Genomic DNA, 12,526 nt, shown 5'->3' with positions numbered 1-12,526 from the left:
ATGGCACCAGCTACGTGGGATAAAACCCCAATGGAACCCCCCAGGACAGGTTCTTTGAACAACCTGCTGTGGGCCCAGGGATCCCAGCATGAGCGGCCACTGAGCAGGACCGAGCCAGTTCCCCCTCTCATTGAGGAAGGGGCCTGCTCCGCCCACTGGTCCAGTGCAGGACAGAACGGTCAACTCCAGCCACCTCGACACCTACAGCAGCAAACAGCGCGACACTGCCCAGCACCGGCGAGTCAGCAATGAACCCAAACGGAAACCCAATTCACCCCTTTCCATCCTTGCTGCTCGGGAGCAAACTAGCTCCAGGGATGCTCCCACTGACAGGCCAGCAGGTGCCCCCAGTCGACGGGGCCCTGGGAAGAACAAGCTGGATCCTGCCCAGAAGGAGACAGTCACAGTGACCTGCCACAGTACTGGGTGTCAAGTTAGTGTAAGCAAGGGACGGTCCCGCTATTGTAGGGAACTTTCCTGGCTTATACATGATCCCAGGGAAATGGACTAGCGAAAGGATCTGAGTCCTCACTCCCCCTTCCTTTACCCAGAGCCCTGCCTGATCTCAAGGGCTCCCCTTCCACTCTTCTGTGTGGCAGAGTCCTCGTAACCCCGACAAGGCTGGACCCAGGATTCCTGGGGGGCTCAACCCCCAACCTTGCCGTGGTCACTTAGGGCAGGGGCTAGGGTGTCCCCACTCCAGAGTGCTCTCTCTGCACTGGACACTTCCCTGACCCACTGATCATTACCTACAGTTCAAAGCAAATACAATTTATTAAACAGCAACTAACTAAAAAAGGAAAAAATGGGAAAGGTTGAAGGAAAACCCATCACCCTGCTCTGTGGGCTCAGTGGAACCATGTAACGAAGTGGGACTGTTCTTAATGTTTCCTCTGAATAGTGTGGGGGTGCCTCAGTTTCCCCTAGGTAGTTCTTAAGTATCTAGGTGGTGGGGTAAGGGTGTATGATCACTGCAGAGCCCTAGAGGGCAGGTGTGTGCAGGAGTCTGGACACAGAAAAGGAGTACTTGTGGCACCTTAGAGACTAACCAATTTATTTGTCTCTGGAGTGCCACAAGTACTCCTTTTCTTTTTGCGAATACAGACTAACAGGGCTGCTACTCTGAAACCTGGACACAGAGAATGGCCGACACCCTGTTTCCTGGCAACTGATGGCCTGGGCCCTTCCCCCTGCAAGGTGAGAGCTAAAGGGTTGGAGAACAAAGGAACCAGGTGACCTCCTGGCCTGGGAAAGGGGAAAGCCCAGGGGAGGAGGGGCTGGAGGGAGTTTCAGTTTGGGGCTGGCTGGAGATATGGAGTGAAGGGCAGACGTGATGGTCTGGCTCACTGCCCCCAAAATGGACCCAGCTGAGGGGTCCGGTTCTCTGCACCTACAAGCTCTGTGTTAGACCATGTTCCTGTGGTCGAATAAACCTTCTGTGTTACTGGCTGGCTGAGAGTCCCGTCTGACTGTGGAGTTGGGGGGCAGGACCCTCTGGCTTCCCCAGGACCCCGCCTGGGTGGACTTGCTGTGGGAAGCGCACGGAGGGGCAGAGAAGGCTGAATGCTCCGAGGTCAGACCCAGGAAGGTGGAAGCTGTGTGAGCTGTGTGTCCTGCAGACAGGCTGCTCACAGAAAGGAGACTTCCCCAGAGTCCTGACTGGCTTCATGGGGAACAGTTCCCGAGCATCGCCCAGGGACTCCGTGACAAACCCCAAACAGCCGAGGCTGGAATGTCAGGGAGGTTCACGGTCTGTCCCTCACACAACCCAGGCCTCCTGCCCAGGCCCTGGCTGTGCTTCATGGATGCTGCAGGCTAGACACTTGCTAGGAGACAAGGGAGGCTGCTGAGAGCTGGCAGAATGCTTTCTGGGCACCAGAATGGCGCCAGCTGCAGGGGCTGCTGTGGGCAGAGGGAGGGAGTGGGGAGGAGTCAGAGCAAAGCTGCACACTTCCACAGAACGCAGGCAGCAGGAGGCTAATGTCACTGTCTTCACGTGACAGCTGGGGAAACTGAGGCATAGAGAGGGGAAAGCTTGCCTGGGCATCCTGCAGAGACAGCAGTGACTAGCCTCAAGGAGCTCGTTCCCTGCCTGCGTTAGCCTCTTGACCAGTCTCCCTGCAGTGTAGCATAGACTCGTCTGTGCACCCTGGAGGGTAGAGCTCCTGTTCCGAGGTGGGGCCAGCCACTCCCTCCTTTGCCCCCCAAGGTACTGGACAGATCCTGCTGAGGGGGCTAGTGCACTGGAGCAGCCCCAGCTGGTACCTCAGCTGAGAGGCGCCGCCTCTTCTCTTTCACCAGCACCTGCCCCACTAGTTCTTCGCATCATGATTTGCTCTGAGTCTCAGCTGCACAAATTAGATGCTGCAGCAGCTTTAATCTGACCAGTCAGGGTTCCTGGCTGCGGGACAGATGGGCCCAAGTTAATCTAAGCCTCAGGAACCAGCTGCCCAGCCCTCCAGCCTGCTCTGCATGATTATGTGTGGGTGCTTCCTATTATCCTCCGGCAGCCACTTCCGGACCCGGGAGCTGGGGGGGCCAGAGCCAGAGGGCTGGGGGAAGGGCAGTCTGCGTCCATACAAACAGTGTCAGTGCGAGGCCGGCTCTGCAAGCCATACCTGGGACAGCCCCACAGAATTGCTGTCTGTGTGGGGCCAACAGGGGCCAGAGCATGCGGTCTGCCCGGCCTCCCCCAGGGACTGGGCGGGAACAACATTAGAGCCCACAGGGACCCTGTAGCACCAGCACTTGTCCTAGCCGACTTGCCCCATCCCAGGACCCATGGTCACATGCGCTGTGCCTGGTCCCAGGGGGCAGCTCCTGGCATCAGTGGGGCGGAGGGGCCAAGCACAGCCTGGGGAGGCCGGGCCACCCATGGAGGGAGTGCTCCTTGCTCGGCTGCACCTGCCCTGCACCGTGCCCCCGTCAAACACCCTCAGCTGCCGTGGGTATTTTCAGAAGCAAAGTGCTGTTTAACTGTGAACTGCAAAAGACCAGCCATGAAGGGAAATGGGGCAAGGGCCGATAGGGGAGTTAATTCCTGGAAGCACTCTCTCCCTCCCTGTGGATGAGCAAGGCACCACGGAGCCAGCTCTGACCATGGGGCCAAGGAGCAAGGCTCTTCCAGCTGCACAGAAGGAAGGGTGGAGGGCGTGCCATGCCAGTGCCATGCAGGGGAAGAGGCTGTGGGCTGCAAGCAGGGCCAGAAGTGTCAGCACAAGCCCCCCTGCCCCCTCTACGCCATCCCAAATGGCCTGGCTCCCTCTCCCACTGACCTTTCTCTGCCACTTAGGCCTGGGGCAGCCATGGCTCGGGCTTTGGCCGGGACCCAGTGGGGCTCACCAGCTGTGCAGGGACCGGACAGCACTTGGATTGCACTGGGGAGGCAGCTGGGACCCTGCACTCACCCCCAGGGCTCCCCAAGGGCCAGGCCACAGCAGAGGGAACATCCCCTCTCTGCCCCCTGCCCATCCATGCCCTAGCTTACCCTTTCCATGCCTGGGGATTGGCCCAGGGAAGATGCTTCTACAGGAGAGTGGGGAGGGGGAGTGGAGACCCTGCAGATGGGAATGTAAGACTGGGGGGCACTGGGGAAAGACCGTGAACAAGGAATGAATACAAATGTGGGATCAAAACACTCCAGAAACATGACCAGTCAGGAAAGCTGCAGGAGGGTGCCAGGTCCCTGGGCCAGGGGACTGGACCAGGTGATGGATGGTGCCAGGTCCCCGGGCCGGAGGGCTGCAGGGGGCCCAGTCCCTGGGCACAGCATCTGGGTAATGTCTATGGTGCACTCCCCCAGCTAGTGGCCCAGGCAGGATCCAGGCTCGGTACTGGGTGGGGGCTCTGCTGTGCCCAGGGTGAGCTCTTTTGGAACGACGCTAGAGAAGACGCTGTGGTGGGTTTTCAGTGCTGATGCTGCAGTGGCCTGGAGGCAGCCCCACCCAGGCTCCTGCCTCCAACAGAGGCTGGGGCAAGGATGGTGCCAGGAGCTCTGTAACAAGCAGCCCATGGGAAGTTTGCTTCCAGCTGGCTGGTCAATGGGTGGCCCAGGCCTGGCAGGATGGGCCCTATCTCGCTCCAGGGCAGCGGTGCATTGCTAGAAGGCAGGCCTCAGCCAGTCTGGCCCTGCAGAACGGCTCTGAGCCATGGCCTCTCTGTGCTTGGCAGGGGAAGCCGGCCAAGAACATCGCAGACCCCAGGAGAACCTTGCCATGGAGCCCCCCAGCTAACAGCTCAGTGGCCATGCTGTGCGTGGCGGGCGCGGAGGTCCAGTATCTGGTGCTGCCCATCATCTACTGCACGGTGTGTGTCCTGAGCCCGGGCAGGCCCTCTGCAGCTGCCTGGACAGCAGGGCCCAGGCACTGCCCGGCTGTGTCTTCATCTACACCCTAATCCTCATCGACCTGCTCTTTGCATTGTCACTGCCACTGCAGACCATGTACCACGCCCACCGCAATGACTTGCTGTCATGGGGTCCCCAGGCGATGCTCTGGATCTGCTCCCACGAAGCCAGGCAGGACTCTGGGGAAGTCACTCTGGGCGCAGCCTGTCTGCAGGACACACAGCTCACCCGGCTTCCACCTTCCTGGGTCTGACCTCGGAGCATTCAGCCTCCTCTGCCCCTCCGTGCGCTTCCCACAGCGAGTCCACCCAGGCGGGGTCCTGGGGAAGCCAGAGGGTCCTGCCCCCAACTCCGCAGTCAGACGTGACGCTCAGCCAGCCAGTAACACGGAAGGTTTATTAGACGACAGGGACATGGTCTAACACAGAGCTTGTAGGTGCAGAGAACAGGACCCCTCAGCTGGGTCCATTCTGGGGGCAGTGAGCCAGACAACCCCGTCTGCCCTTCACTCCATGTCTCCAGCCAGCCCCAAACTGAAACTCCCTCCAGCCCCTCCTCCTCTGGGCTTTGTTCCTTTCCCTGGGCCAGGAGGTCACCTGATTCCTTTGTTCTCCAGCCCTTTAGCTCTCACCTTGCAGGGGGGAAGGGCCCAGGCCATCAGTTGCCAGGAGACAGAGTGTCGGCTATTTATGTACCTGGCCCTTTGCTCTGCAACAATTACACCCCCTGCCTTATCCCACCACCTAGAGACATAAGAACTGCCTAGATGTCAAGAATTATAAATCAGATGTCAAGAATTATAACATTCATAAACCAGTCGGAGAACACTTCAATCTCTCTGGTCACGCGATCACAGACATGAAGGTCGCTATCTTAAAACAAAAAAACTTCAAATCCAGACTCCAGCGAGAAACTGCTGAATTGGAATTCATTTGCAAATTGGATACTATTAATTTAGGCTTAAATAGAGACTTGGAGTGGCTAAGTCATTATGCAAGGTAGCCTGTTTCCTCTTGTTTTTTCCTACCCCCCCCCCAGATGTTCTGGTTTAACTTGGATTTTAACTTGAAGAGTGGTCAGTTTGGATGAGCTATTACCAGCAGGAGAGTGAGTTTGTGTGTGTATGGGGGTGGGGGGGATGTGAGAACCTGGATTTGTGCAGGAAATAGCCCAGCTTGATTGTCATGCACATTGTGTAAAGAGTTGTCACTTTGAATGGGCTATCACCAGCAGGAGAGTGAATTTGTGTGGGGGGGTGGAGGGTGAGAAAACCTGGATTTGTGCTGGAAATCACTTTAGATAAGCTATTACCAGCAGGACAGTGGGGTGGGAATAGGTATTGTTTCATATTCTCTGTGTATATATAAAGCCTGCTGCAGTTTCCACGATATGCATCTGAGGAAGTGAGCTGTAGCTCACGAAAGCTTATGCTCTAATAAATTGGTTAGTCTCTAAGGTGCCACAAGTCATAGAATCATAGAATCATAGAATATCAGGGTTGGAAGGGACCCCAGAAGGTCATCTAGTCCAACCCCCTGCTCAAAGCAGGACCAATTCCCAGTTAAATCATCCCAGCCAGGGCTTTGTCAAGCCTGACCTTAAAAACCTCTACGGAAGGAGATTCTACCACCTCCCTAGGTAACGCATTCCAGTGTTTCACCACCCTCTTAGTGAAAAAGTTTTTCCTAATATCCAATCTAAACCTCCCCCACTGCAACTTGAGACCATTACTCCTCGTTCTGTCATCTGCTACCATTGAGAACAGTCTAGAGCCATCCTCTTTGGAACCCCCTTTCAGGTAGTTGAAAGCAGCTATCAAATCCCCCCTCATTCTTCTCTTCTGCAGGCTAAACAATCCCAGCTCCCTCAGCCTCTCCTCATAACTCATGTGTTCCAGTCCCCTAATCATTTTTGTTGCCCTTCGCTGGACTCTCTCCAATTTATCCACATCCTTCTTGAAGTGTGGGGCCCAAAACTGGACACAATACTCCAGATGAGGCCTCACCAATGTCGAATAGAGGGGAACGATCACGTCCCTCGATCTGTTCGCTATGCCCCTACTTATACATCCCAAAATGCCATTGGCCTTCTTGGCAACAAGGGCACACTGCTGACTCATATCCAGCTTCTCGTCCACTGTCACCCCTAGGTCCTTTTCTGCAGAACTGCTGCCTAGCCATTCGGTCCCTAGTCTGTAGCTGTGCATTGGGTTCTTCCGTCCTAAGTGCAGGACCCTGCACTTATCCTTATTGAACCTCATCAGATTCCTTTTGGCCCAATCTTCCAATTGGTCTAGGTCCTTCTGTATCCTATCCCTCCCCTCCAGCGTATCTACCACTCCTCCCAGTTTAGTATCATCCGCAAATTTGCTGAGAGTGCAATCCACACCATCCTCCAGATCATTTATGAAGATATTGAATAAAACCGGCCCCAGGACTGACCCTTGGGGCACTCCACTTGATACCGGCTGCCAACTAGACATGGAGCCATTGATCACTACCCGTTGAGCCCGACAATTTAGCCAGCTTTCTACCCACCTTATAGTGCATTCATCCAGCCCATACTTCCTTAACTTGCTGACAAGAATACTATGGGAGACCGTGTCAAAAGCTTTGCTAAAGTCAAGAAACAATACATCCACTGCTTTCCCTTCATCCACAGAACCAGTAATCTCATCATAAAAGGCGATTAGATTAGTCAGGCATGACCTTCCCTTGGTGAATCCATGCTGGCTGTTCCTGATCACTTTCCTCTCATGCAAGTGCTTCAGGATTGATTCTTTGAGGACCTGCTCCATGATTTTTCCAGGGACTGAGGTGAGGCTGACTGGCCTGTAGTTCCCAGGATCTTCCTTCTTCCCTTTTTTAAAGATTGGCACTACATTAGCCTTTTTCCAGTCATCCGGGACTTCCCCGGTTCGCCACGAGTTTTCAAAGATAATGGCCAGTGGCTCTGCAATCACAGCCGCCAATTCCTTCAGCACTCTCGGATGCAACTCGTCCGGCCCCATGGACTTGTGCACGTCCAGCTTTTCTAAATAGTCCCTAACCGCCTCTATCTCCACAGAGGGCTGGCCATCTCTTCCGCATTTTGTGATGCCCAGCGCAGCAGTCTGGGAGCTGACCTTGTTAGTGAAAACAGAGGCAAAAAAAGCATTGAGTACATTAGCTTTTTCCACATCCTCTGTCACTAGGTTGCCTCCCTCATTCAGTAAGGGGCCCACACATTCCTTGGCTTTCTTCTTGTTGCCAACATACCTGAAGAAACCCTTCTTGTTACTCTTGACATCTCTGGCTAGCTGCAGCTCCAGGTGCGATTTGGCCCTCCTGATAACATTCCTACATGCCCGAGCAATATTTTTATACTCTTCCCTGGTCATATGTCCAACCTTCCACTTCTTGTAAGCTTCTTTTTTATGTTTAAGATCCGCTAGGATTTCACCATTAAGCCAAGTTGGTCGCCTGCCATATTTACTATTCTTTCGACTCATCGGGATGGTTTGTCCCTGTAACCTCAACAGGGATTCCTTGAAATACAGCCAGCTCTCCTGGACTCCTTTCCCCTTCAAGTTAGTCCCCCAGGGGATCCTGGCCATCCGTTCCCTGAGGGAGTCGAAGTCTGCTTTCCTGAAGTCCAGGGTCCGTATCCTGCTGCTTACCTTTGTTCCCTGCGTCAGGATCCTGAACTCAACCAACTCATGGTCACTGCCTCCCAGATTCCCATCCACTTTTGCTTCCCCCACTAATTCTACCCGGTTTGTGAGCAGCAGGTCAAGAAAAGCACCCCCCCTAGTTGGCTCCTCTAGCACTTGCGCCAGGAAATTGTCCCCTACGCTTTCCAAAAACTTCCGGGATTGTCTATGCACCGCTGTATTGCTCTCCCAGCAGATATCAGGAAAATTAAAGTCACCCATGAGAATCAGGGCATGCGATCTAGTAGCTTCCGTGAGCTGCCGGAAGAAAGCCTCATCCACCTCATCCCCCTGGTCCGGTGGTCTATAGCAGACTCCCACCACTACATCACTCTTGTTGCACACACTTCTAAACTTAATCCAGAGACACTCAGGTTTTTCTGCAGTTTCGTACCGGACCTCTGAGCAGTCATACTGCTCCCTTACATACAGTGCTACTCCCCCACCTTTTCTGCCCTGCCTGTCCTTCCTGAACAGTTTATAACCATCCATGACAGTACTCCAGTCATATGAGTTATCCCACCAAGTCTCTGTTATTCCGATCACGTCATAGTTCCTTGACATCACCAGGACCTCCAGTTCTCCCTGCTTGTTTCCAAGGCTTTGTGCATTTGTATATAAGCACTTGAGATAACCTGTTGATCGCCCCTCATTGCCAGTATGAGGCAGGAGCCCTCCCCTCACAGACATTCCTGCCTGTGCTTCCTCCCGGTATCCCGCTTTCCCACTTAGCTCAGGGCTTTGGTCTCCTTCCCCCGGTGAACCTAGTTTAAAGCCCTCCTCACTAGGTTAGCCAGCCTGCTGGCAAAGATGCTCTTCCCTCTCTTCGTAAGATGGAGCCCGTCTCTACCCAGCACTCCTCCTTCATGGAACACCATCCCATGGTCAAAGAAACCAAAGCCTTCTCTCCGACACCATCTGCGTAGCCATTCGTTGACTTCCACGATTCGACGCTCCCTACCTAGGCCTTTTCCTTCCACGGGGAGGATGGACGAGAACACCACTTGCGCCTCCAACTCCTTTATTCTTCTTCCTAGAGCCACATAGTCCGCAGTGATCCGCTCAAGGTCATTCTTGGCAGTATCATTGGTGCCCACGTGGAGAAGCAGGAAGGGGTAGCGATCCGAGGGCTTGATGAGTCTCGGCAGTCTCTCCGTCACATCACGAATCTTAGCCCCTGGCAAGCAGCAGACTTCTCGGTTTTCCCGGTCAGGGCGGCAGATAGATGACTCAGTCCCCCGGAGGAGAGAGTCCCCGACCACCACCACCCGCCTTCTCCTCTTGGGGGTGGTGGTCGTGGAACCCCCAACCTCAGGACAGCGCATCTCATGCCTTCCAACCAGCGGAGTCTCCTTCTGCTTTCTCGCCCCAGACATATCATCTGGTCCACTCTCCGCAACGGTACCTGTGGAGAGAACATGAAAGCGGTTAGTTACCTGTGTCTGTGTTACTGGAACCCGGACATTCCGCTTACCTCTTCTGGAGGTCACATGTTGCCAAGCTTCTTCACTGGTCTCTTGGCTCCTCTGTGCAACCTGCTCTATATCTGTAGAGCTTTGTGCCCCTAGAAGCCTATCCTGAGTTTCGTCCAGGAAATCCTCAGTTTCCCGTATGCAACGCAGGGTTGTTATCTGTTGCTCCAGACCTTCAATCTTCTCTTCCAATATGGAGACCAGCTTGCACTTTGTACAGACAAAGTCGCTTCTGTCCTGTGGAAGAAAGACAAACATGGCACATCCAGTGCAGGTCACAACAGCTGAACCCCCCCCTTCCATATCACCTTCCTACTATGAGCTTCCTCAGAGCGGTTTGCAAGACGTAAGCCTCACTGGGCTCCCTCCAGGCGAACTCCCAGGCAAACTCCTGCTGTGTGCTGCTCTGCTGTCCCCGCTGCTCAGCTGGTTCTCCGCCGCTCAGCTGGTTCGCGAAGCTCTGGCTATTTTTAAACAGCCAGGCTTCCCTGTCGCAAACAAGTCCTCCTTTTCTTTTTAAGAACTGCCTAGGGGAAACTGAAGCACCCCCACACTATTCAGAGGAAACATTAAGAACAGCCCCACTTCGTCACACCTGCCTTTCGAGGATGGCCTGTGCAAAGCCACCAATGCCCTCTTCCTGGCCAACACATGCAGCTGCACCCTCTTGCTGGTCTGCATATGCCTGGAACGCTACCTGGCCGTGCTGCACCCTGCCCACTTACCTGCAGCCCAGAGGCTGCTGGGCCGGGTGGCTCTGTCCCTCGCCATCTGGCCACTGATTGGGGTCAGGCTGTTGACTGTCTTCTCGTCTGGCTCCGTGACCAACCGCTTCCCAGATGCATGCACAGACGGCATGGGAAACTTCCCTGCCCGCGTATGGAGCAGGAAGCTGGCAGCCACGGCCCTGGCTTCCGCCGCACTGGGCTTCTTCCTCTTCCTCATCATCCTGGCCTGCTACATGGCCATCGTCTGGCGCATCCTCAACCTGAGCAACTCCTCGGCCAGGGCCCGGGCCCTGAAACAACGTTCCCTCTGCTCCATCCTGCTGGTGCCTGGCCTCTTGGCCCTCTGCTTCCTGCCCTTCCACCTCGTCCATGCCCTGCACACCTTGGGCAGATGGACGTCATCCCAGCGCCCAGGCTCCCGGGCTCCCGCGCTTCACCGGCACCGCTCAGCGTGCGGGCATGGCCCTCGCCAGCCTCAACTGCTTCCTCAACCCGCTGCTCTAGGACTTCAGCATGGGGAGTGTCCAGTGGCGGCTGCCCTGCCAGAGCAGAGCCTCCATGGGCCTCGGGGCTGGGCTGCAGCCAGGCAGGGAATGCGATGCAGCAGCCCAGACCGGGAGGTCCCCTCTGCTGGCACGGCTTGGCCCGCTGAGGGTTCTGGGGTGGCAGAGGGGCTTAATAGCTTCCCAGAGAACCATCTGGCATGAGTGGGAGAAGACTGAGGCTCGCCAGGGCCCCGCTCCACCGAGCACAGGGGCAAGCAGACAGGCAAGAGGCCAGTGACGGCAGTTAGGGCCGCAGGGAGGCCGAGCACAGGAGGACCAGCTCACATGAGGGGGGTTTTAGCAGCTGTGCCAACAGGGCTCCGTGTGTGCAGCGCTGGGGGGCTGGGCTGGGCCTGCAGCCCCACCTCCCCACCCAGCACCCACAGAGCACTGCTGAGTAAGATTCTTCTTCCTGCTCACTGGCTCCCGGCTGCCTCCTGCTCAGGGCCGGGGGGGGAGGGGAGTCACTTGGCACCTCCCTCACACCAGGCCGGCCTGGGCAAGTCCTCTGCTCTTTCCAGGAGCAGCAGTGACGGACGCGGGCACAGAAGGCAGGGGGCACAGGGGCTGCAGCACAATGGGCAGCCAGACATGCAGGGCAGGGCATGCCCTCCGGGGTATGCTTGGTGCCCAGCATGGGACAGCCTAGCCCTGCCTTGGGTGCCCAGGGGCAGGGGCTTCCTTCCCTGGGGCAATGGAGCACCGACCCTCCTTGCTGCTGACCCCACTGTCTGTGCAAGGCTGCAGTTCCCGTGGCTTGCAGAGCTGCCTCCCCAAGACAGGCTCTAGCTCAGCCAGGTGCACGTCAGACAAGCCCTGAGCCTTGCCCTGCCCCAGGTGTGGCGCTGAGGTGATCTGCTGGCGTCGCTTGTGGGGCAAGTGGGCCTTGGCACTGCAGTCTGCTTCTATGGCTGCATATTCCAGCCAGGCAAGAGCAGGAGCCAGGCAGATGCTGGCCCTGGCCAGGTCAGGGCAGTGCTCTTTCCCCATGCCACAGCCTAGCACCCCGACAGCAGCAAGCCGGTCTCGGCTGGCAAGGGGCATCTCCCAGGAGCTGCCAGCTCCAGGGCAAGGGGAAGGCCAGCCCGGCCCTGCCAGTTGCCTTGTAGCCCCTCGCTATTCTGGTGGGGTGAGTCCTTGTTTGGTTGCTGGGCAGTGGGCAAAGACAGGGTCACAGCGCCCCAGGGCTGGCCCTCTGTGGCCGTGCAGTGCAGACTGCTCTCCCAACCCAGGGCTGGGGGGAGCTGGGACCATTCCTCAGCCCTTCGTGAACATTCACCAGCTCATCCCCCAGGCCCAGCACTCTCATTTTACAGGTGGGGAAACTGAGACAGCGAAAGGGGAAGGAGCTGGTGCAGCGCACGGGGGCAATGAGATTGGGGCACAGGACTTCCTGTCTATCAGGACCCTGCTGTCACCCTGGAGCACACCCAGACACAGCCCCCGCCATCCCTGCCCCCCAGCAGCCCTGGTTAAATCCCACCCTGTCATGGAGTCCCTGGGCGATGCTCTGGAACTGCTCCCCATGAAGCCAGTCAGGACTCTGGGGAAGTCGCCTTTCTGTGAGCAGCCTGTCTGCAGGACACACAGCTCACCCGGCTCCACCTTCCTGGGCCTGACCTCAGAGCATTCAGCCTCCTCTGCCCCTCTGTGCGCTTCCCACAGCGAGTCTGCCCAGGTGGGGTCCTGGGGGAGCCAGAGGGTCCTGCCCCCCAACTCCGCAGTCAGACGGGACTCTCAGCCAG

General features: G+C 56.5%; 1 protein-coding gene across 5 annotated transcripts in view; it reads left to right on the top strand.

Annotated features, from left to right (window-relative positions):
• The window catches only part of LOC140915469 (uncharacterized), a 48,803-nt gene that overhangs the window by 17,344 nt on the left and 18,933 nt on the right, over positions 1-12,526 (top strand). Inside the window, exon 3 of one of the 5 annotated variants that reach the window (XM_073355069.1) lies at positions 10,030-10,292. The exons of the other annotated variants lie outside the window; for them this stretch is intronic. The gene's annotated coding sequence lies outside the window, so the exon portion shown is untranslated. Of the gene's footprint in view, positions 1-10,029; positions 10,293-12,526 lie in introns of those variants that run through there. 5 annotated transcript variants of the gene reach the window in all.

Source organism: Lepidochelys kempii, chromosome 8, assembly GCF_965140265.1.
Source record: "Lepidochelys kempii isolate rLepKem1 chromosome 8, rLepKem1.hap2, whole genome shotgun sequence".
In the NCBI taxonomy this organism is placed as follows: Eukaryota; Metazoa; Chordata; order Testudines; family Cheloniidae; genus Lepidochelys; species Lepidochelys kempii.
Note: the sequence above shows the minus strand (reverse complement) of the source record. Positions and strands in the feature narration are given on the sequence as shown.